Source organism: Nelumbo nucifera, chromosome 4, assembly GCF_055504915.1.
Source record: "Nelumbo nucifera cultivar China Antique chromosome 4, China Antique-T2T, whole genome shotgun sequence".
Taxonomy (NCBI): Eukaryota; Viridiplantae; Streptophyta; class Magnoliopsida; order Proteales; family Nelumbonaceae; genus Nelumbo; species Nelumbo nucifera.
This window is the reverse complement of record NC_142652.1, coordinates 89,447,008-89,469,596: the sequence shown is the minus strand read 5'-3', so window position 1 is coordinate 89,469,596 and position 22,589 is coordinate 89,447,008.

Sequence of the window (22,589 nt, the reverse complement as noted above, 5' to 3'; positions counted from 1 at the left end):
TCTAGTCTGGCCGAATACTCTTCTTCTTCTTTCTTCTTTCTTCTTCTCTACTTTGACCTAGAATCAACTAGGGTTTATTCACATAGTATCAAAACAATAAGGTCTCGTGTTTTCTTGCTGCTGTCTTTTTCCTAGGTTCGCCGCCAGCTTCACAGTAGGTTTCATAAAGGGCTGAAAAGGATTTGTCGTTTTAAGGGCCTAGAGGTGAGAATGCCTCTAGCCGGTGCTCTGGTGGTCGTTGAAGTGGTATACTAGACCCTCTATTCAGTGTACGAAGAGGGTTGGACGTATACAGGTATGGACACTACTGTCGTGTGCTCAAAATGGATTGTGAATGCTAATTTTTTGTGCTTCAAAAGTTAGTTGTTGTGGCGCTGGGTGAGATTGATACACATATCAGTCATGTTCCTTTGTTTTCTTGCTCGCATGTGTACTGAAAGAAGAGTAGTAGACTATTGAAGTCCACGACAACAGTGGTGTGGTGATGGTTGTGTTGTGGTGGCTGACATATCTATGATTCTAAATGCTTAAAAGTGAACTCCTAGACCTTGTGTGTAATCAGTTCTGCAGTATGCAGTCCAAGTGTTTGATGTGTTGACTGAATGATTTCAGCTTTAGAGTGTAGTGTGTAATGTGCAGTTGAAGTAGGTGGAGTTGGTGGTATCATAAGTGAGATAAATCTTGTGAAGAGTGTGAGATTGTGGTGCATATTCAAAGGTGAAATAATTGAGATGGCTTCATTTGCATAGGGGAATGACAACAAAACCGGCATCATGCTTTCTCCAGATTATCTAAGTGTTCATATGACATCCATCAAGTTGAATGGTGAGAACTATGTACCATGGGCAAAATCTGTGGAGGTGTTCTTGAAGGCCAAGAGGAAAGTAAAACATGTGAGAGAGGAGAAACCTTCCTCTGATTCCCCTGGGTTCAGTGATTGGGAACAAGATGATGCACAGATAATGATATGGCTTTGGAACAGCATCGAACCAAAGATTAGTGTGAACTTCATGTTCCTAGACACAGCCAAAGAAATCTGGGATCATGCTAAAAAGTTGTACTCTGGACAAGACAACACAACTAGGGTATATCAGTTATACCAAGACTACTTCAATTTGAAGCAAGGAAGTCAAAGCTTAAAAGAGTATTATGCAAGTTTGAGAGACATCCGCAATGAGCTAAATGTGTATCACCCTCTAACATCAGATGTCCAGATCCAACAACAGCAACGTGAACAGCTTGATGTGACTAGGTTTCTTGTGGGCTTGAAGGATGAGTATGATCTTGTCAGAGCACAGATGTTGGGGGGATCAGGTCACCCCTCACTTGAAGAAGTTTTTGCCCGTCTTAAGAAGACATCCATTGAGCCGGTAGAACATTCTTCCTTTTCTGATAGATCTGGTTTGGTAGTGACTAAAGGGAGAGTGGCTGTGGAAGTAGAAGTGGTGGTGGCAGAAGTGGCCCTCCAAGCAACCGTGGTGGACACATGTTTAACTGGGCTAGTGGCCAGACTGGAGGCCGAGAGTCAGGGGGAGGCTGTGGAAAAGGAAGGAGTAATGCTCAGAGGAAATGTACACATTGTGGCTTAGAGGGGCACACAGTTAATTTCTGCTATGATTTGCGTGGTCCACTCAACACTTGGGCTAACCATGCTACATCTAAGAATAGTAGCACAATTACTGAAAGCCAACAAACTGCCCCAACCCCCTCCACACCCGCTTGTGCTTCCAGGCAGGAAATGGTGAGTGTACCACGGGCAATATATGAGCAGTTCCCTCAAACATCTCAGTAGAACACAGTTACACTTGCCCATTCAGGTATGACTTGCTTAGCTTCCAAAGCCTCACCCTGGATCATTGATTTTGGAGCCCCGGACCATATGTCTGGAACTCTTGATGTATTTTCTTCCCTTTCTCGCTCCTCCACATCTCAGACAGTTACACTTGCTAATGGTTCTACATCTCCTATTTGTGGTATTGGTGATGTTGATCTCTCCTCCTTGTCTTTAGCATCTATTTTATATGTTTTTTAGTTCCCTTTTAACCTTATGTTTGTTAGCAGATTAACCAAGTCCCTTAATTGTTCTGTAACCTTCTTTCCTTCTTCTTGTGTGTTTCAGGATCTCAAGACGGGGAGGAAGATTGGTGGAGGGCATGAAGCAGGTGGTTTGTATTACCTTGATGGTGGTGGCCTCCCAGTGGCTTTTCAGTCGTCTCTTACACCTCTCTAGTGGCACTACAGACTTGGTTATCCCTCTCTCTAGGCTTTGAAGCTGCTAGTTCCTTCCTTGAGTCATCTTTCATCATTAGATTGTGAGTCATGTCAGTTGAGAAAACATCATTGAGTCTCCTTTAGTCCAAGAGTTGATAGTCGTGTCTCAAGTCCTTTTGCCTTAGTTCATTCTGATGTATGGGGTCCAGTTAAAGTGGTGTCATACAATGGGTATATGGTGTGCAGGCTTAAAAAGGCAATCTATGGATTGAAACAATCTCCACGTGCATGGTTTGGCAGGTTCAGTGAAGTGGTGAAGGCCTTTGGGATGAAACAGTGTCAGGTTGGTCATTCTATGTTCAGTTATAACTCAAAGGATGGGAAAATCTTTCTAATCGTGTATGTGGATGATATTGTCATAACTGGAATTGACAGGCTAAAAAAATTCTTACAGGACCACTTCAATACGAAAGATCTGGGGAAGCTAAAGTATTTCCTAGGAATAGAGGTTGCGAGGTCAAAACAAGGGATCAACCTATGTCAGAGAAAATATGTTCTTGATCTACTTGAAGAAATAGGGTTGTTAAGTGTTAAACCAACAGAGACTCCTATGGAACTCAATGCCAAGTTAAGTGTGGATGCAGGTGAAGAGTTTGATGATCCTGGAAGATACAGAAGGTTGGTGGGAAAGTTGAACTACATGACCATTACCCGACCAAATATATCATTTGTTATGAGTGTGGTGAGTCAGTTTATGCAACATCCCCGGGTTCCTCACTGGGAAGTTGTTCTGAGAATTGTTAGGTACCTAAAGGGTGCTCTAGGTCGTGGTTTGTTATACCAAAAGGGAGGAACTCTTGAGATAGTAGGGTACACAGATGCTGACTGGGCTGGTTCTATATCAGACAGGAGATCAACCACAGGGTATTGTACCTTCCTGGGTGGCAATCTTGTAACTTGGAAGAGCAAGAAGCAAATAGTGGTGGCAAGAAGTAGTGTAGAAGCAGAGTATAGGGCTATGGCCCATACCACATGTGAACTAGTATGGCTGAAGAACTTACTACAGGAGATGGGATTCTCAATTGACAAACCCATGAAACTATACTGTGATAACCAAGTTGCTGTTCACATCTCATCCAACCCTGTCTTCCATGAAAGAACTAAACATATTGAGGTGGATTGTCACTTTGTGAGAGAGAAAGTGATAAGTGGGGTAATAACTACATCTCATGTGAGCTCAGGAAATCAGTGGGCAAATCTCTTCACAAACGGATTGTCTCGAGGAAGAATAGATTACATTTGTAACAAGCTGGGATTATATGATATATACTCTCCAGCTTGAGGGGGAGTGTTAGAATGCTCGGTCAGGGGTATTTTGATCATTTTGGTTTATCTTCTTGAAAGTGAAAGGTCTATTGTATCTGAGTTTAAGTTTTGTGTCCCATCTTTTATGAGAGACAAAATAGTCTTTTTGTAACTCTAAGTTTTATGAATAAAATTCAAGTGGGTCAGCTAGGAAAGGGATTTTTCATATTCTCTCCTAGTCTAGCCGAATACTCTTCTTCTTCTTTCTCTTTTCTTTCTTCTTTCTTCTTCTCTACTTTGACCTAGAATCAACTAGGGTTTATTAACAAAGGTGAAGTTGCTACCTGTTCTTTTTAATTTTGTTTATTTTTTTTGGGCAACTTTCAAGGCAAATGTTGATATTTTAGAGATTGTAAGGCTCAGTTTGGAAGGGAGTACAAATACAATTTTGTAGAGTACAAAACCTTGTATTTTGTATGTATTTGCACAGTACATATCTGTATTTGTACTCCTTTCAAACTGAGTCTAAAGGAGATTTGGTAGCTGTTGGTGATTGTGCATGATATAGGTCCTTTTTTGGGGGTAATCAAACAAAAAATTTCATTAAGGCTGCGTTTGTTTGTGATACAAACGCCGAACCGGGGTATTTATGCACCCCGGTTGGCGTTTGCGAGCGTTTGTTTGAAACGTAAAAAAGTAATGATTATCAAAGTAAAATTGCATTTTCTAACACTTTTGTACTCTAAAAAGAGAGCATTATTGTACCTATTTTTTGGATACAAATTTGTATTCATTTGATAATTAACTTTTTGACCAAAGTTGAGGCACTGGAGCATAAGATAGTCGGAGCATTTAATGATGGGCTCACACCTTTGCACCGATTTCAAACAAACAGGATGAATGCAAAAACGGTTTAAAATGTGAACCATATTTGCATTCATGAACCGAAAAATGGGTAAATATGTAGTGTACATATTTGCGTTTGCATTGCAACCAAATGCAGCCTAAACAGAAACATGCCTCACAATACATCAGAGTTTTGGATCAAAACCGAAAGCCAAGAGGGAGGCACCACAAGTCATTCCCATTTTTCACAATTCTGACTAGATAGAAAATGAGCAATCTTGTTTGACTCCCTATTTACATGAGGAAAAAAAACTTTTTTTTCGCTCACTGTATTTTGGAGCATTTTTATTAACGACTGAAGTGGCTAAACTAAAAATCTTATTGCTTTGTCTTTTAGGCTCCATTTGGATGGAGTATAAATACAAATATGCACAGTACAAAACCTTAGGTTTTGTATTATTTTATATGTATTTGCACTATACATATTTGTATTTGTACTTCTTCCAAACTGAGCCGTAGTGAATAATATTTCAAGGAGATGGGGGCAACTTCAGTTGCTTTGGCTCAACTGAAGTTGGGTAAGATATCATGAAAGCAAAATAATAAGTCATTCAATTTAGCAACTTTAGTCGTTACTCACAAAGAGAGTAAAGCTAACCAAATTCGCCCATTCTAACTCGATCTGGGTGGTTTCCCCAAGGTTATCAACCAATTTTGGGTTAGTAAAATATACAACCCGAGCGGTTGATTCAGTTTTGGTTTTATATATTTGAAAACCGAAATTGAACCAGTTAGCAAAAGATTCAGCTCCTAGTTCACAAGCATTGTACTCATCCCCAAGTGTAAACACCCAGAAACTATCTCTCAATACAGACCAATTAGTTTAATTACTAATGTGACATATTGAATCCTGGCCAAGTGCCTAGTGAACAGATTGCAATTGCTTCTCCCTAAGATGGTGGACGAGAGCCAAAGCGCATTCATTAAGAATAGAATGATCTCTGACAATGTGGCCATTGCACATGAAACTTACAACTTTTTAAAGTCCAAAAGGAAAGGTAGGACATTCTACATGGCAATCAAGATTGATTTTAATAAAGCCTATGATAGGCTGGATTGGCATTTTATAATTAAAGTTCTTAGGAAAATGGGTATGAACCAACGCTCTTTGAATCTTATTTATAATTGCATGTCTTCGATGGGTTTCACTTTCAATATCAATGGATGAATGGAGTTCAAAGAGGTAGGGTGAAGCTATACAAGGGAATCCGGTAGGGTGACCCTCTCATTTATTGAGCCACTTTGCATCAAAAGAGGTACCCCACCACTCTCATTTATTCTATGTTGTCAATTGCATTCTTTTTGCTAGAGCATGTCTCCAAAATGTAGATATGATCCGATTGGTCCTTCAACAATTTTACAGTGCTTCAGGACAGATGATTAATTACAATAAGTCAAATTTTTTCTTTAGTCGGAACACTCCAAGAAAGTTTCAAAGGATGATCTGCAAGATGCTAAGAATGAAAGAACAAAATTTGAATTCCAAATATCTAGGGCTGCCTAATCTCATTGGTCATAACAAAAGAAAAGCTTTCATTGAGATGGGCTATAAGTCTTCTCAGTGGATAAGTGGGTAGAAACAGAAGCTACTTACCCAAGCCGGTAGAGAAATTCTTATCAAAACTGTAGCCACGGCTTCGCCTATCTACTACATGAGCCACTTTAAAATCCCAGTGGTTGTTTGTGATGATATCAACCGGAAGTTCTCAAGTTTCTTCTGGGGTCAGAAAACAAATGAGAGGAAATTACATTGGCTAAATTGGAATAAACTCTCTGCCTAGTCAAATCTAAATGAGGTATGGGCTTTCAGAACCTAAAGCTTTTCAATTGGACCCTCCTTGGGAAAATGGCCTAGAGGCTACTGAATAGCCAGGATTCCTTATGGGGAAAACTTATAATATCTTTGTATTCAACTAGATCACTGCTATTGACTTCAAATTGTCCCCTCGCTCCTCCTAGCTTTGGTAGAGCATCACTTACAATATGAAACTTCTCAAAAATGGTCTCTATTGGCGGATTGGTTATGTGGCTAATATACTTATTTGGGATGACCCTTGGTTGCCTTCCTTAGAGGATTTTAAAATCCATTTCCCCAGACCCCAATGATGTGAGGTTTTGAAAGTCAATGATTTGATACCCATGCTGATGGAATCAGACAATGTGGCCAAATTATTCTCAACATCAGAAGTTGTAGGTATCTTGACTATACCACTAAGCATGGCAAAGGAGGAAGATAAACTCATTTGGGCTTACTCAAAGGATGGTCAATACTCGGTGAAATCTGGTTACCAAATCATCTGTGAGTAAAATGAAGAAACAAGAAGGGCAGCCAATAACGAAATCTTAACACAAGCGCCACCAACTTTATGGAAGAAAGTTTGGCAGTTGAAAGTTCCTCCTAAAATTAAAAACTTCATTTGGAGGGTGTGCTGGCAAGCCATTGGGGTCGGCATGGAGTTGAAACATCGACAAATAAAAGTTGATGGGATATGCCCAAGATGTGGACAAGAGGAGGATGTGAAACACCTCTTTATTAGTTTCTCATTCGCGAAATCAGTCTAGTTTCAATCCCCATTAGGCTTTATCTTTAAAAGTGTGGAATCCAAGAACTTAGGTAATTGGATCATGTCTTGGTTTCAAAAGACCAACTACCCTGATGATGATACAGATACTTGGGCAACTCTACAAGCAATCCTGTGCTGGTAGATTTGGAAGGCCATGAATGATCTCATGTTTAGGGGAGAAAGCCCAAACCCACTATCAATGGTGAGGAAGAGCACTAGTATGTGGAAGGAACTTATATAACTCATAGAACATTTGGAGCCAAAAACTGCAACAAACAATAGATGGCATCCCCTCCTAACCAATGGATGAAGGTGAATTGTGATGCAAGCTTCAATGCATCCTCTGGGTGGGTAGGAATTGCCTGCATCATAAGGAACTAGGAAGGGAAAGTTGTTGGTGCTCGAGGAGACCGAGTTTGCTGCCAATCGATCATTGATTCTGAAGGAAGAGCCATTCAGTTGGGCTGCTAGGAAGCTCTAAAAGAAGGTCTAGATAGAATTCTGGTGGAATCTGATTCTCTAGAAGCCGCTTCAGTTGCCAATTCTAATAAATAGTCTGATTCAACCCCCTAAAAAATGTGTGGTCAGATATTTGTAACCTCTCAAGGTGTTTTACCCAATCTAATGTCCTCCACTATGGCAAAAAGACAAATAGGGTAGCTCATCATTTAGCTTGTGCAACCCTTTCCCCCGATTTTAATCAGTTGATGGCAAACCATTTCTCTGCTTGGTTCAGCCCATTTGAGTTCCTCTGTTTTGAAGATATGTACCCCCCTTAAATCTTTTCTCTTAGGTTGTGTTTGGTTTGAAGGAAAAAGTAGGGAAAGGTAGGGAAACCTATACAAAAACATATAGGTTTCCCTACCTTTCCCTACTTTTTCCCTCAAACCAAACATAGCCTTAATGAATTTCTTCAATCTCTATTATCAAAAAAAAAATTAAGAATAAAGAATATCATAAGTCTATTGGGTTGGGATATTTGGACTCTAGTTTTCATACCTTCTTTGGAGCCAATGTTTGACTTAATCACTTCATTATATGTTCAAATTTCTTGAAATAATGTTTGTCTTTGCCTATTTGAATAATAACCCTGAAAACCAAAGTTGAATCAAGAAACTGACCTTCATGTTTGGATTAGTTTTCCATCATGGTCAATTGATTTTTGTTCCTATTCACAAATATGACCAAGCCAGTTCAGTTGGTTAAACAGCTTACAACCAAACTAAGTTGGCCCATATACACCCCTATTTTTTTACAATAGGGAAATCAAAAAAGAAAAGAAAACTTTATACATGCAAATTGTCCATAGACACAAAAATGTTGTAGTTGTTAAAAAAAAAAAGTGTTTTAAGGAGTGTTCTTGAATAATTTATGAGAAGCCACCCAAGAATAAATTCTTCCCCAAAAAACTTTGAGCATTAAATCAAACGAGTTGTACTTGTCCTCAAAAATCCTCTAATTCCTCTTTGTCCAAACTGAGTCAATAGAAATAAATGCTAGGTTCCAACTCCAAAGTAACTCCAAAAGACCTTTAGGGAAGCACGACACCTCGAAGCATCTCAAAGCCTTCAATCAAAGCTCCCCTGCAAACTTACAGTTAAGATATATATGCTCCATGTCTTTAGAGCTTTCTCTACACATTGCTAGGCTCCATCAGTCTTCCTCTTTTTGCCAAGTTCTCAGCAGTCAAACATTTTCCTAAAGAAGTGACCCAAGTGAAGAAGGCCACTTTGGGTGGGGCTGCAGTTTTTCGGAGGGGCTCCAAACTCCAATCCCTTGATCCTAAAAAAAAAAGTCTCTAAAACTAGGTAGTCTTTGTTTTGTGAAATATCGAAAAGGTATGGAAAGCTCTCTTTGAAAAAACTATCGCCACACCAGATATCATGCCAAAATCTGATTCTTGTTCCATCTCTTGCAACCAACTTTATTCCTTTCTTGAAATTTGATTCTGATTTTTAAATGTCCCTCCAAACTGCGCACCCATGGAACGAGTTGGACTCTTTTGGTTCCCAACCATGATTCCTTGAGCTGTATTTAGCCATGATGATTCTTTTTATTAGCTTGAAGACTGATTATTCCATCCCCAGTACCATTTGCCTAGGCAAGCCAGATTAAAAGTACATTTCTTATCCCTAACCCCCCCCCCCCCCCAATTTTCTTGGTTTGCACACTTTGTTCCAATTGACTAAGTGGAACTTTAAGCCCCTTTCCACTCATTCCGTAGGAAGTCTCTCATTTTCTTTTCTATATCCTTGGCTATGTTGGTGGAAATAGGGAAGAGGGATAAGAGGTAAGTAGGAAGGGAAGAAAGCATACTTTTTAATAAGGTCAGTTTTCCACCTTTTGATAGATATATTGGCTTCCGAGAAGCTAGCTTTCTTTTAATTCTTTCTACCACTTGTTCCCAAATCTTCTTGAAAATGCATTTTTCCTCGAGAGGCATTCCTAAGTATTTTGTTGGAAATTTACACATCTTATATCCTACTACATTTGCTAGTTGCTCAATGTTGAAACCATCTCCTATTACCAATAATTCACTTTTGTAAAGATTCACCTTTAGCCCAAACACCACTTCAAACCAAATAAGGATCATTCTAATAGCCTCCAAATGGTCATGAGAAGTGTTAGCAAAGAACATAGTGTCATTCGTGTATTGCAGGAAAGTAATCCTCGGATGTTCTCCTACTTTGAAGCCCTCTACGAATCCCCCCTCTACCGCTTTGTTCACCATTGAGCTAAGGGCCTCAATGATGCAAATGAAAAGCAATGGAGATAAATGATATCATTGTCTAATTCCCTTGAAGTTGTGAAAATTACCTACTGAGCTGCCATTTATTAACACTGAGAAGCTTGTTGTATTTGTGCAAACCTTCATTCAATTCCTCCATTTCCTTCCAAAAGCCTTCCAAAATTGAACCTCATCAACATATAATCCAGAAATTCCCAATTTACATGGTCAAAAGTTTTCTCTAGGTCTACCTTAAAGAAACTCCCTCTTCTTAACTTCTTTGTCTTGAATTAAGCGGTTCATTTTCTATTAAAACCCCATCAATGATCTGCCTTCCGTCAATGAAAGCTCTTCGAGAATCTAAAATCATAATCTCCATCACTAATCTTAGCCTTTCTCATAGCACTTTTGCGATCACTTTGTAAACACTACCAAATAGACTTATTGGCCTAAAATATTTTAGGCAAGCTGCCCCTTTCTTCTTAGGGATTAATGATAGAAAAGTGGAGTTTAGGCTTCTTTTAAGGCTCCATTTTGATGGAACTCATCAAACACCTTCATTAAGTCTCCCTTGATGAAACTCTAGCATTTTTTATGAAACTCCATTGTTAAATCATTTGGGCTAGGGGCCTTATCCCATTCCATTTCTTTGATAGCAATGAAATCTTCTTCCTTTATAAAGGCTTCCTCCAAATGGCTAGCAACTTCTTGGGGTAATGTTCGAAAGTTTAGGCCATTCAACTTTGCCCTCCTTTTCCATCTTTCTTTGTAAGATTTTGGTAGAAGTTAATGGTTGCACTTCTGATTCTTTCATGTCCCTCAATCACCTCTTCTCCTTCCTCCAATCTCTTAATAAGATTTTCTCCTCTTCTTCCAGTATCCATCTTGTGGAAGAAAAAAGTGTTTTTATCCCCTTGTTTCAACCATAAGCATCTAGATCTTTGTCTCCATTTGATTTCTTCTTGATGGCAAATCTTATTAAATTCCAACTTCACCTTAGTCCTTTTAAAATTTTCCTTTGTGGAAATTGTCCTATATTCTTTCACTCTATCAATCTCCCCGATTGCTTGTAAGCATTTAGATTTTTCCTATCTCTATCTTTAAAGTTTTGTCTACTCCATCTTTTTAGTTCAAATTTCAGGTGAGATAATTTCTTACTGAATATGTGGTTTGTTGTCCCCTCTATGTTAAAATCCTCCCACCACTTCTTCAAAAGTTCCAAGATTCCTTCCTCCTGCAGCTAGACTTGTTCATGGGCTAAGTAGCCCGACGGGCTGGTCCAACCCGAGCCGATTTAAGTCGGGCTTTGATAGGATTTCAGGCCTGCAAGCTTGTGCTTAGGCCTAAAATTTGGGTTTGACCATTTTTCGGGCTGGGCTTGGGCTTTCTCAAAAAAGTCAGCCTAAGCCCGAGCTTGACTTGATAGTGTATTATATAATAAAAATATATAATATATTTTTTCTTTATTTTCTTCTCTTTTTTCAAGTAATAGTGAGATCTTTCATTATTTTTGGGTAAATTTCTTAAACTATCCTTATGGTTTAGCTAATTAACTAAGTATACCCTTACTGTTTGAAAATTGACTAATGCTACCCTTAGTGTTTCTGACAATTGACTAATCCTTCTTAATCATTAACGTGCATTAATGGAGATATAAAAAAAGACTATTTTACCCTCCACTATAGATTACTCGGATCTCTCCCTCTTTGCTGGAACTACCAAAACCGTTGAAACTATTGGAACAGTGGATGATGACCGAATCTCACATATGAGTATCTCTCATATCTTGAATATGGGATCCTTACTCGAATCTCTCCCTCTCCCTCTCATTCTCTTCTCCAGAATGGCGGATGATGACTAGATCTTGAAATATTCATGGGACTAACAAGGCTTGACATAGTAAGCTTCTTTATGGAAATTAGTTTACCGTCTTTGAGCACCGCTGAAGTTGCAGCAACAACTGGTAACAATCCTTGTTGAGCAGGGCAAGGGCACCATCACTAAAATCTGAGATATTGGTTGAACTCATCTATAATCAATAGCGTGAGGGTTGTAGCAGACGAGAAGTAGAATGACCGTACCCAGAGGTTGAGGACAGTAACAACAACCACACCAGGCCACCACAATAGAAACACCAATTACAATCAGGGTAGAGATGTTGAAAATGATCTTCTGTCGGAGATTACGGGAGAATGAACCTGGGAATTAGAAGATGAGTTAGGGTTAAGGACAATTGGTTTGGGAAGGATAACAGGGCATGAATGGTTGACGAAAGAACCATAGAGTCGAGAATAATGGGGTCTCTCCCTACTGAACCTACGGGAGCACCACAAGCGTTAACTCCACCTTCTTTGGCCTCCCCATCCAAAATCTGCCTTGTATATCCCCATTCGTAGCGACCCAACATACCAAATCTTCCCCTCAACCCCATAAGACAACAAGCATGAAACTCAGAGCTATGCTTCATCCAGAGCTCCATCGTTCAAACCATTGATTGAGTCTTCAATCAGCTGTGTTGCGACGACGATCCCATCTTGTCTAAGTAAATCATCCCTCTACAATCCATCTTAAATGAAAAAGAAACCCTTTTGTCCCCAGCTTTTACCAGACAAACTCAGATATAAGCACATAGTACTGTGAAGGTCGATAACCGAGATGGTGCATGGTAGCTATTTATCTTTCATGAGAAGAAATGAAAACGGACCATTGTTGACTGTCTAATATTGTCTTCAATCAATAATGTTTCCAGGCACCCAATCCAACTTCAACGGTTAACCTCTATCGCTGACGCTCTGCATCTTTTGAATGGTGGACTTGTTATTGTGATGAGATGATCTAACCCCATACAAAATGAATCTCTCTCCATGCCAAACTGGTTTGTTGTTGAAAGGAAGAAGATAGTAAGGGTAAAATTGGGTTTTTTAAAAATATACATCATCTGTATATGAATTTGATGGAATATTAACGAAAGCGGACGATAAGGGTAGAGCTAGTCAATTGTTAGAAACAGTAGGGTAGCGTCAATCAATTTTCAAATAGTAAGGGTACACTTAGTCAATTAGCTACACCATAAGGGTAGTTTAAGAAATTTACCCTTATTTTTTTAAGTTTTGAGGTCTTTTAATATAAATAAAATAGTTTTTAATTGAATAAAAAAGGAAAAAAATCTTTTTTCCAAATTTCAGGTCGGGCCTAGGCTTCAGGCTTTATATGAGGGTTGGGCTCGGGCTCAAGACCTAGGCCCGATGGTCAGGTCGGGCTCAGGCTCGTGCCTGCGCATATTCTATTAATGTAGAGGCAAAGCCCGACCTGGCCCTTGAACAGGTGAGGCAATTCCTTTGCAATCTAAGAGGACTAGGGAATGATTCAACATGGGTTAAGGAAGAGCTTCTTAGGATAGGTTTGGGAATTTGTCTTCCCATTGAGTATAAATTACAAATCTATCTAATTTTTCCAGCATTGGTTCCTCTTGATTGTTTGTCCAAGTGTAACCTACTCTGTTAGTGGTAGGTCTACTAATTCCATCTTCTCATGAACTAAGAGAAGCCTTGTTGGCCTCTACATCTATGGTTTTCTCACTTATTTTCATGAGAAAACTTGATTGTGTTGAAATCCCCTCCAACCACCCAAGGAAATCCTCATAGATCTCTCTCTAATCCCATCTAGTTCAACCCATAACTCTGACCTTCTATTGTCTTTAGTTGGGCCATTGAGAATAGTTAAAACCCGATTTAAGAGATCTCCTTCCGATTGGAATTAGACTTAAATAGAAAGCATTCCCTTTACCACTTCTTGAGCCAATAAATAACTTGGATCCCAGATGATTAGCAAGCCTTCTACTGTACCAACTATTGGTATTGCCTCCCATTTGCAGTCCCTATCACCCCATAAGCTTCTAATAATTTCCATAGTGACCTCCTCTAGCTTAGTTTATTGAATGTAAAGAATTAAAGGGTCCCACTTTTTCTAGAAGCCCCATGCCACTCTTCTTTGGCATGAATTGATCCTCTTATGTTCCAAAAAATGATTTTCAATTGATCCACCAAAGTGGAGGAGCTCAGATCCTTTCTTTGCTAAGATTGGCTTCAATTCTCACAAGACCGTACTCACATTGTTTGTACAACCTTTTACAGTCGTGCATTGGGAATATCTCCATACTCATATGTTTTTTTTTCATAAAGTGATATTCCCTATGCAAGGTTGCAAAGGACTGTGCGAACGGTATGAGCATGGTCTTGTGAGCACCAAAGCCGATTTCCTCTTAGCCAAATCCATATTGTGGATCATATGGTTCTCTTGAACCTCCTTGCTCTCTATCCTTATAGACTGAAAGCACGGTTTGCAATAGTTGCAAGCCTATAGGCAAGTTTTTGGGAGTACTTATTTGATATAAAAGTGCTTATAGTGTTCTAATAAGCACTCATAGGTAGTATAGGTATTCTAAGGAAAAAATAAGATCAAATTTTGGATTTCTTGATTAAAGTAGGCTAATTTTGTAAATGTAAAACTAAGGCTATGTTTGGTGATTAAGTGGTTGCTAAAATAGGCACTTGTTGCCTAAGTGCTTATTTTAACAACCACTTAAAGCTGTTTGGTGACCCATTTGCCAAATCACTTATTAGGTGGGGATATTTGGTGAGCTAGTATCCCCACAAGTGTTTATTTTATTTTAAATGACAATTTTATCCCTCATTTCACCCACACATATAAATAATGTTTTTCACACATATAAACAATTTTAGCCCACATGGACCCACACGTAGAGTACCATGTGGACCCAAATAGACCAAAAATGAATAAAAACAATGATAATGAAAATAATTGTAATAATAACAATAATGATAATGACCTAATAATAATAATAATAATTCACACATTCACCAATTATTCACATTAATATTCCAAAAAATATGAAGCAACATTCGGAATATGCAAGAACATAACAAAATAAATTCATACATTCACCAATTATTCACATTAAAATTCCTGAAAAAATGAAGCAAAATTTGGAATATGCAAGAACATAACAAAATAAATTCAAATAATTGCATAATATTTCTATAAGAGAAAAAATTCATAGTTGTTCATAACATGCATCATTTTTTCAATTCATATAATTGAAAAATAAAAAAAATCGACTTTCACTAAAATATACAAGAAAAAGGATAAAAACTAAAAATGATCAAAGTGGTAGGTGGAGGGAGCTTTACCTGCCGGTGCGTTTCAGGTAGGGTTTTGGTTGAAGATTTCATATCAGAAAAAACGTCAAAAAACAAAAAGGGGAGACGAAGATGATTGACTATAATTGAAAAACAACCCACCCACCGGTTGATTTTTCATATTCAAAGTCTTCACCAATCGCTCTTTGATATCTTGCCGTTAACGCCCTATTCAAACTGGGCGAATGGAGAAGACAAGGGTTTTCTCCATTCATGGGGGCAGTTTGGACATTATGAAAATTTTTGAATAAAAAAGCAACCTTGAAATTGCTTATTTGTTAAGTGCTTATTTTGAAAAATAAAACATTTATACCTAAGGTTCCATTTGGCACGTCTTTTTGAGAAGATCTTCTTGTAGTTCTGACAGTCAAAAGATGCATTGAGCTTTTGATATAAGATCTGGGCAGCCCGAAGATAGTTTGGCGAATGTGCGTCTTTCCGTGCAGTTGTCCGCGTCTTTCTGCGCGAGATTAAAACGTGAAAGACGCGGGAAGCTTTATTTGAAGCTTCTCAAAATCAGCTCGAGATGGGCTTCTTGCGTCTTTTTGATGCACCGTCTTTAAGCAACTAGATCTTCTGCGAGCCAAACGGGAATAGATAAAAAATCAGTCTTCTCAGCTTGTAAACAGCTGAGAGACCACGCGAAAAGACACGCCAAATGGGCCCTAACTTATTTACCAAACAGGCATAAGTGTTTTTTTTCCACTTAATGTGTGATCCCAACACTTTTTTTCTAAGTACTTATAAAAATAAGTACTTCTTACCGGTGAAATCAAACAGGGCATAAGTATTTATCAAAGGGCAATTTCCTTAAACTATCCCTACTGCTTACGAAACTTTCTAACTCTACACATATTGTCTTAAACTACCCTTAAGTTTGAATTTATGTTTTTATCCTTCCGTTAAGTCCGACACAAATTGATCTTATTATTCAAATTACCTTCTTACCCCATCATCTTTTGTTCGATGGAAGGACAACATTTGTTCCCCACGTTCCAGTGCTGCCTGTTTTTCCCCTTGGTTTCTTGTTTAAGTGAGACGGTTATCTATGAAGCTACCGGAGACTCCCGACCCACCAGAAAAAAACCCGTTCAATGCCTTTCTGTTCAAGAAATTCCAGTTGAGAAATAACCTTCTCAAAAACAACTTGTTACGCTGGAGAACAGGTTCTCAAACCGGTTGGTCTAGAAGTAGACGGAGATGGTTAGGTTGCAACAGTACATGGAGCCCTGGCACTCCCATCCCTTGGTGCACGCCTTCTCCTTTTTCCCCTTTACTTCACTCACATTCCCCCACATGGCCGTCACTACCACCATTGCTAAAATGAATACCACCATTTGATCTCCATTCGAGGAAAATGAATACCTCTCATCCGAGGCTCCGAGCTCACCAAGAGCGACAACTTGAAGCACCTGGGCTAAAAAATTCCAATATGACAATTCCAACCCCTTCACCTTTTGTTATTAACAACAGTGACCAGTTAAACGAACTGGTAAATTAAGTAAGGGGAGTTTGTCTTCTGGTTATTGCTTGGGTTTGCTTGTAACAGTTCTGGGTATGTGTCTGTCAAGGTTGTCGTTCTGACAAGAAGGGCTTTCTTGTAACGGTTGTGGGTCTGTGACTTCAGCCTTTAGGGGAGGCACCGCCCTCATCTCTTTGTGAATTTCCTCTGTTACCAAAAGCGCTGCCCTCGTCAGCACCACCCCTCTGATCATCAAATCTCAAGACTTGTGAAATTATTGTTAGAAAGATCGACCTATTGCAAACACAGGAGAACACAGAGAAAGCATCCACCTAATGGTGACCACGAAATCTATTTAGTCCCTGTATGGAGTACTGACGCCAGAACAAGTAATGAAACCCCTTTTAAAGTGATTACACATCTCTAACAAAGGGAACGCCACGTTCTTGATTGGGTTTTCAATACGTTGACTATTGGTGTTCCGCATCGCTTAGCCATTGGTTTGGGCATTCGGGATATTAGATTGAGGGGTTGCTGATTGATTATTCAATCTTTGTTTCTTTTTTTGATAAATCAGATTCAAACTTCTCTCTCATTCATAACCACAACAACCGTGATTTACTATGTAGCAGAGCTTCTAGTCCTCGTTTAATGCCGCAAGATATCAAAATCAGAAGAATAAATAGGAAATACTCACAAAACATGGAAAAGATAAACATATAGCCAGTTTCGTGTCATACAAGTTCACCATTTTTTCGGAAAATAAAACTCAGAAAGCAAATCTGTTCAGTGTCAGAGGAAAGGAAGAGAGAGAGAGAGAGGGGTCGGAGGAGGAAGGGGTGTTGGTGTCCTCCTTTCTCCTCCCCAACACCGCAGTGTCATGGGTCACCCACGTTCTCCTTTCTCCTCCCCCACACCGTAGTTCCAAAATCCACCGCTGGTTACAAATGTTAATAAAATGGGTTACAAATGCCAGTGGCCGAGTCCTACTCCAAGAAGCAATTCAGTGCTGACCGAGCCCTATAAACTAAAATTAGAAGGGCATTTTTGGCCATAAAAAGGTATTTTAAGAATTATAGACAATATTATCAATCATATGGTGTCACATGCAAATAAGGCCCAATATTTGCATGTGTCAGAAAATTTAAAGGTAATTTAAAACAATACGTAAACAATAAGGGTACAGTTTATAAATTGCCCTTTAATAAAATAAACACTAAAAGATAAGGATAAATTACACGGAGCCCCTGTACAATGGGGTTTGTGACAAAGACCCCTCCTACACTTTTTTTCCCATAAAAACCCCTTGTACTTTTACTTGTGACAAATACCTAAATCAAATGACAAAAGGGTTAAATCACTCAAATACCCCACAAAACTTTCTTTATTTTCTTTTTCTTGCCCACTTTACAACCTAACTAACCCTAAAATACCTACATTGCTCACTTGTTGAGAAAGACATACTTCTATCATTTCACCTATGGTCGTCGCAGGAAAAGAAAAAACTCTTCGATAAATTAATAATAAAAAAGGGAACACTCAACTATTGTGAATGGACTTTTGAGAACTCTGGAGCAACATCGCCTTTCTCTTCCCTTCTATTGTTGCTGCAACAACACTATTTCTGTCCCAAACACCTATCTCCTCGGCCCTTTTCTTTGACAATTCCATTGGCTTAGACCTGCCCCTGTTATTTGGCATATAAGAAATAAACTGGGTAAAAGAATCCAAGTAATAGTAAGTAGAGACAACTTAGAAAAGGAAAACTTACAAGGTTACATACAAGACAAATAGCAACGAAAACTATTGAGTAAGTCGGCGAAGCTCTTTATTCACTTCCTATCAGGGTTCCTCTTATCTTGTCGTGCTTGTTTATGTAGATGATCTGGTTATCACCAGTAGTGATCCAGCACGCATTGCTGACATCAAATCTCACATTGATAGATGTTTTCACTTGAAGAATCTTGGTCCCCTCCACTATTTTCTGAGACTTGAAGTCTCTTGATCTTCTTCGGGTATCTTTGTCTCACAATGCAAATATGTAATGGATATAGTTACAGACACTGGAATGATTGATTTCAATCATGTTACTCATCCCATGGAGCAGCAACGACATTTTGTAGATAACTCGTCCATTACTTGATGATCTAGCCCAATACCGGAAACTTGTTGGGCGACTTACTTACTTGACCATTACTCGCCCAGACTTGTCTTACCTAGTTCACATGCTTACCCAGGTTATGAATGCACCACGTCAAAAACACCTCCAAGCTGCTAAGCGTGTCATTCGCTGTCTCCACCAATGTTCAACAAGGCATTTTATTCTCCGCCTCTAATGATTTCATTCTACAGGCCTATTGCGACTCTGATTGGACTTGTTGTCCACTCACAAGACGATCTACTACGGAATATGTTATGATTCTTGGGGGATCACTTCTTTCATGGAATGGAAGACCAAGAAGCAAGTGACAGTGTCTCGATCTTCATGGCAATGGTTACTTGTAAATTATAAATATGTATGATGCTATATATTCAAATACAAGGAGAAGAACTTTTCTTCATCGCACTTATTTTCCTCATTGCACGTCTCTGTTGTTTGTCAAAAACAGAGAAGAAAAGTATTGACGAAGCTTAAGTTTCAGGAGAGATTGAAATAAGAGGAGCTGGGGGTTTAAGAGAACAAAATGAAATGTTTTGGCATAGAATGAATGACAAATCTATATGGAAGATTCAATAGACAAAACTACCTAACCAAATCCAGGCTGGTGGCTACATTGATGAAGAACTGTGCAGCGAGGTTAGTAGTTTTTCCAAAGCGGTTGGTATCGTTTCTGCAGAAAAATGTGAGCAAAGTGTAAAGCAAACTGATGTAGCGCAATCCGGTCGGTCCTAACTGTTAACGATTTTGTCTCTGACTGGAGCAACAGGTGCCTGAAACGGAGAAGAAGGCGAGGAGTCTCCGGGGAGGAACCCAGTGAGAGTGCTCTGAAGCTCAAGTTAGTATTTCCTCAAAGGCAAGATCAAGACCAGATAGCACAAAGTTATCACGTACCTCCATTCTCGGGGTGGGGGGGGGGGAAGAGGGCCTTTTATAACCACTTCATGCACTCACTCCCAAGCTCCTGTCAGGTCAGGTATCATTACCTCTGCACTTTTGCCAGTTTGGGTGTCGTCACCTCTGTTGGGGCAGGCAACCGCCACTGCTCTATTTGTCGGAGCCGTCTCTGTAACTAGAGGTGGCGGTGGCAGGTGGTCGTTGAAATGCGGCTGTCAAGCGTCAGATCCCAAGTCAGTCTGGTGCGCCGCCTCAGGATACGGGCTCTGGTGTCAGGTACGGTGGTTCAGTTCGGTGGCCAGGAGATAGTGCTAGAGTGGTGCGCGAGGTAAAGTCTTGAGTTCGGATAGAAGTGTGGCCCGAACTGCCCTGGGGTGGGCTAGTTCGGGTTGTGGCCCTTTGTGCTCTTCGCAAGGTTTGGGGCCAAGGGGAGAGTTCGGGCTTCTTTTGGGGAGCTCGGGTCACAGGTTCCTCTTCTTGGAGCACGCGCCTTGAGCACTGTCATGCCGAGCTGTCGTTCTTGTCAGGTCACCCTTGGCTGCTTCCACGTGTCGGGCGGTCAAGAGGTCGGGTCAAATTTACCTCCATCAATTGCCCCCCACTCCTCGTGCTAAGGGTCTTTGCGCTAGTGCGGGGAGTTCGCGAGGTGACGAGTGGATTTGACCCGTTCTTTCAAACCGTCTGGCTGACGGCGTGAAGTGCACGGACGTCAAAAGTTTCCTCGAGCGCCAAAAAGTCAGAAAAAATGCGCCAGTCCGCCTTTCAATGGAGGCGCGACGGTGGGCATTTAAAATTCAAAAAATCCCGCCGTTGTAGCCTTCAATGCTGGGAGACGTGGGAGACGTGGCGGCGGGCGTTATTTAAATTCAAAAAACGCGCCACCGCCGCTTTTAAAGCTGGGAGATGTACGTCGGCACCGCTTCAGTTTCCAAAGACGTGCAGCTAGTCACGTCTCGGTCTTAGGAGGCGTGCGGTCAGCCTGGTCGCGAGCCGTTGGATTTGTCTTGATCAGAGCCGTTGGTTTTTGGTCACTGTGGGTATAAATAGTGGGGGACCCCTAGTCGTTTTCTTCCGCCATTCTCCTGCGTTTGCTTCTTAAGCTTGCGTCCAGATTTTTAGCTCGTGTCAACCTTCCGTAGTCCGTTTAGCTTTTTCCGGGTGAGTCTATTTTTCTTTTTGGTTTTCCTTTCCTCGCCATGTCTAGCTCGGACAGCTCAGACAGCTTCTCGAGGGGGTCATACGTAGGTTCCTCGAACCGAGCTGCGGACCCCAACAGCCTTAGTGAGTTCGAGGCGAAACCCGAAGTAGAGCTCGAGGAAGAGTTAGAACCCGTCGGCCGAGTTGCCTCGGGTAGTTTGGCGTCCTCCTCCCGTCGAGGTCGGACGTTAGACAAGTTCGGGCCTTCAACCATGATGCCCGAGAGGCTACACTCCCTTATCGCCCAGTTCAACTTGCCCGGGGAGTATACTTATTCTATACCCTCGAGTGATTTCCCTTGGGAACACAGTCCGGATGAGATCGTGGTATTTCGGGAGCAGCTCGTCGCTGGGCTGCGCCTACCTTTCCACCCCTTTATCGTCGAGGTCATGAATCACTTTGGCGTTACCGTCGGTCAGCTTCACCCGAATTCTATCTGTAACTTGGTTGGGACCATCTCCCTCTTTTGCTCACACATTCTGCCCTTAGACCTAGAGATCTTCTCCTCTATCCTTATGCTTAAGAAGCAAGTGGGCCCCCTTCTCGGGCGTAGGTGGGCATACTACCTGTCTCCTCGCCCGGGGTTCAAGCTTTTACACGACCTTCCCAACAAGGTCCCGGCGTGGAAACAGGACTACTTCGTGGCACGAAGTGTATCGGGGTGGCCGTTTCAAACCGGGTGGGGGTTGGCTGCCCCTGACCCCGGTGTTACGCTAGATAGGGAGACGGCGAAGGGCCTCCGGGAGTGGGCCCGGCTTGGGCTAAAATGCCACCACTACTTGACGAGGGCAAACTCATCCAGGCCGGCCTGAGTTCGGGTAGGTTCCTCGCTCAAAGGCTTGCCTTTGTTTTTTTTTTTTCTAATGCCGAGCTCTCTTGCTTTTTGCAGGTGCGATGGACTCAGAAAAGACTCGTGGTGGGAACCTTTTTCACACCATGAAGAGGAGGAAGCGAGTCGCCAAATAGGTTCGTGTCGAACCGCCCCGAGGTGCCGAGCTCTCCACCCAGGGAGCCCGAGGTGGCCCCTCTAGTGCAAGAAGTGGCAGGGGCCCCTTACGCCGAGGCTGCTTATACGGGGGCACCTTACACCGATGCCGCTTATACCCGGGCTGGTCCTTTAGGCTCGGGAGGCCGAGGCGAGCTTAGGAGCATGTTGTCGCCAAACCAAGCTCTCCAAAAAAGTAAGGAGGCCTGTTACCCTGAGGAGGTCGCGGCGTGGGCCGAGCTTCCATTGAACCATGTGGTCGGGCATGCTGCTTCTTTCGCTATGGTGGTAAGTTAGTGACTTCTTGTTGGGCTCCTTGTCGTTACCCTTTTCGTTGCTACTCTTTTAACATTCTCGTTATTTTTCCTTTTGGTAGGTGAACTCCTCCATCCATGCCTTAGCGGCCCAAGCGGAAAGGAGCTCGAGGCGGGTGCGAGCTGCCGAAGAGGCTTCCCGAGCTGCTGAAGCGGCTTATCGCACTACACAGGCCAAGCTGGCGAGGTCTCAGAGAGACACCGAGGCCATGGGAGTGGTGCTGAAGCACATGGCGGACCTGAGGCTGGACTTGCAGCATCAGGTCGAATACCTTCAGGAGGACATTCGGGAGAGGACCGAGATCTTTTCTCAGGGCATCGAGGATGCCAAGAAGAAGGCTGTCGATGACTATATTGCCTCGCCGCATTTTGACGACCTGATGGTGAACTCGTACCAGAGGGGCTTTAAACTGAGCCGGTGGATGATCCGGAATACGTACCCCAACCTGATGGTGAACTCGCGCATTACTCAGGAGATGGCCAACGCTGCTGACGGTGAACCGAATTCTGAGGATAAGGCAGGACCTTCGGGTATCGTTGAAGTGCCTTCCGATGGTGAAGAAGTACCCCCGGGCCTGTGAGCTCGCTTCTGTTGTTTTTTTAAAGTACTTTGCAATGGAACGATCTTCTTTTGGTTAAGTGT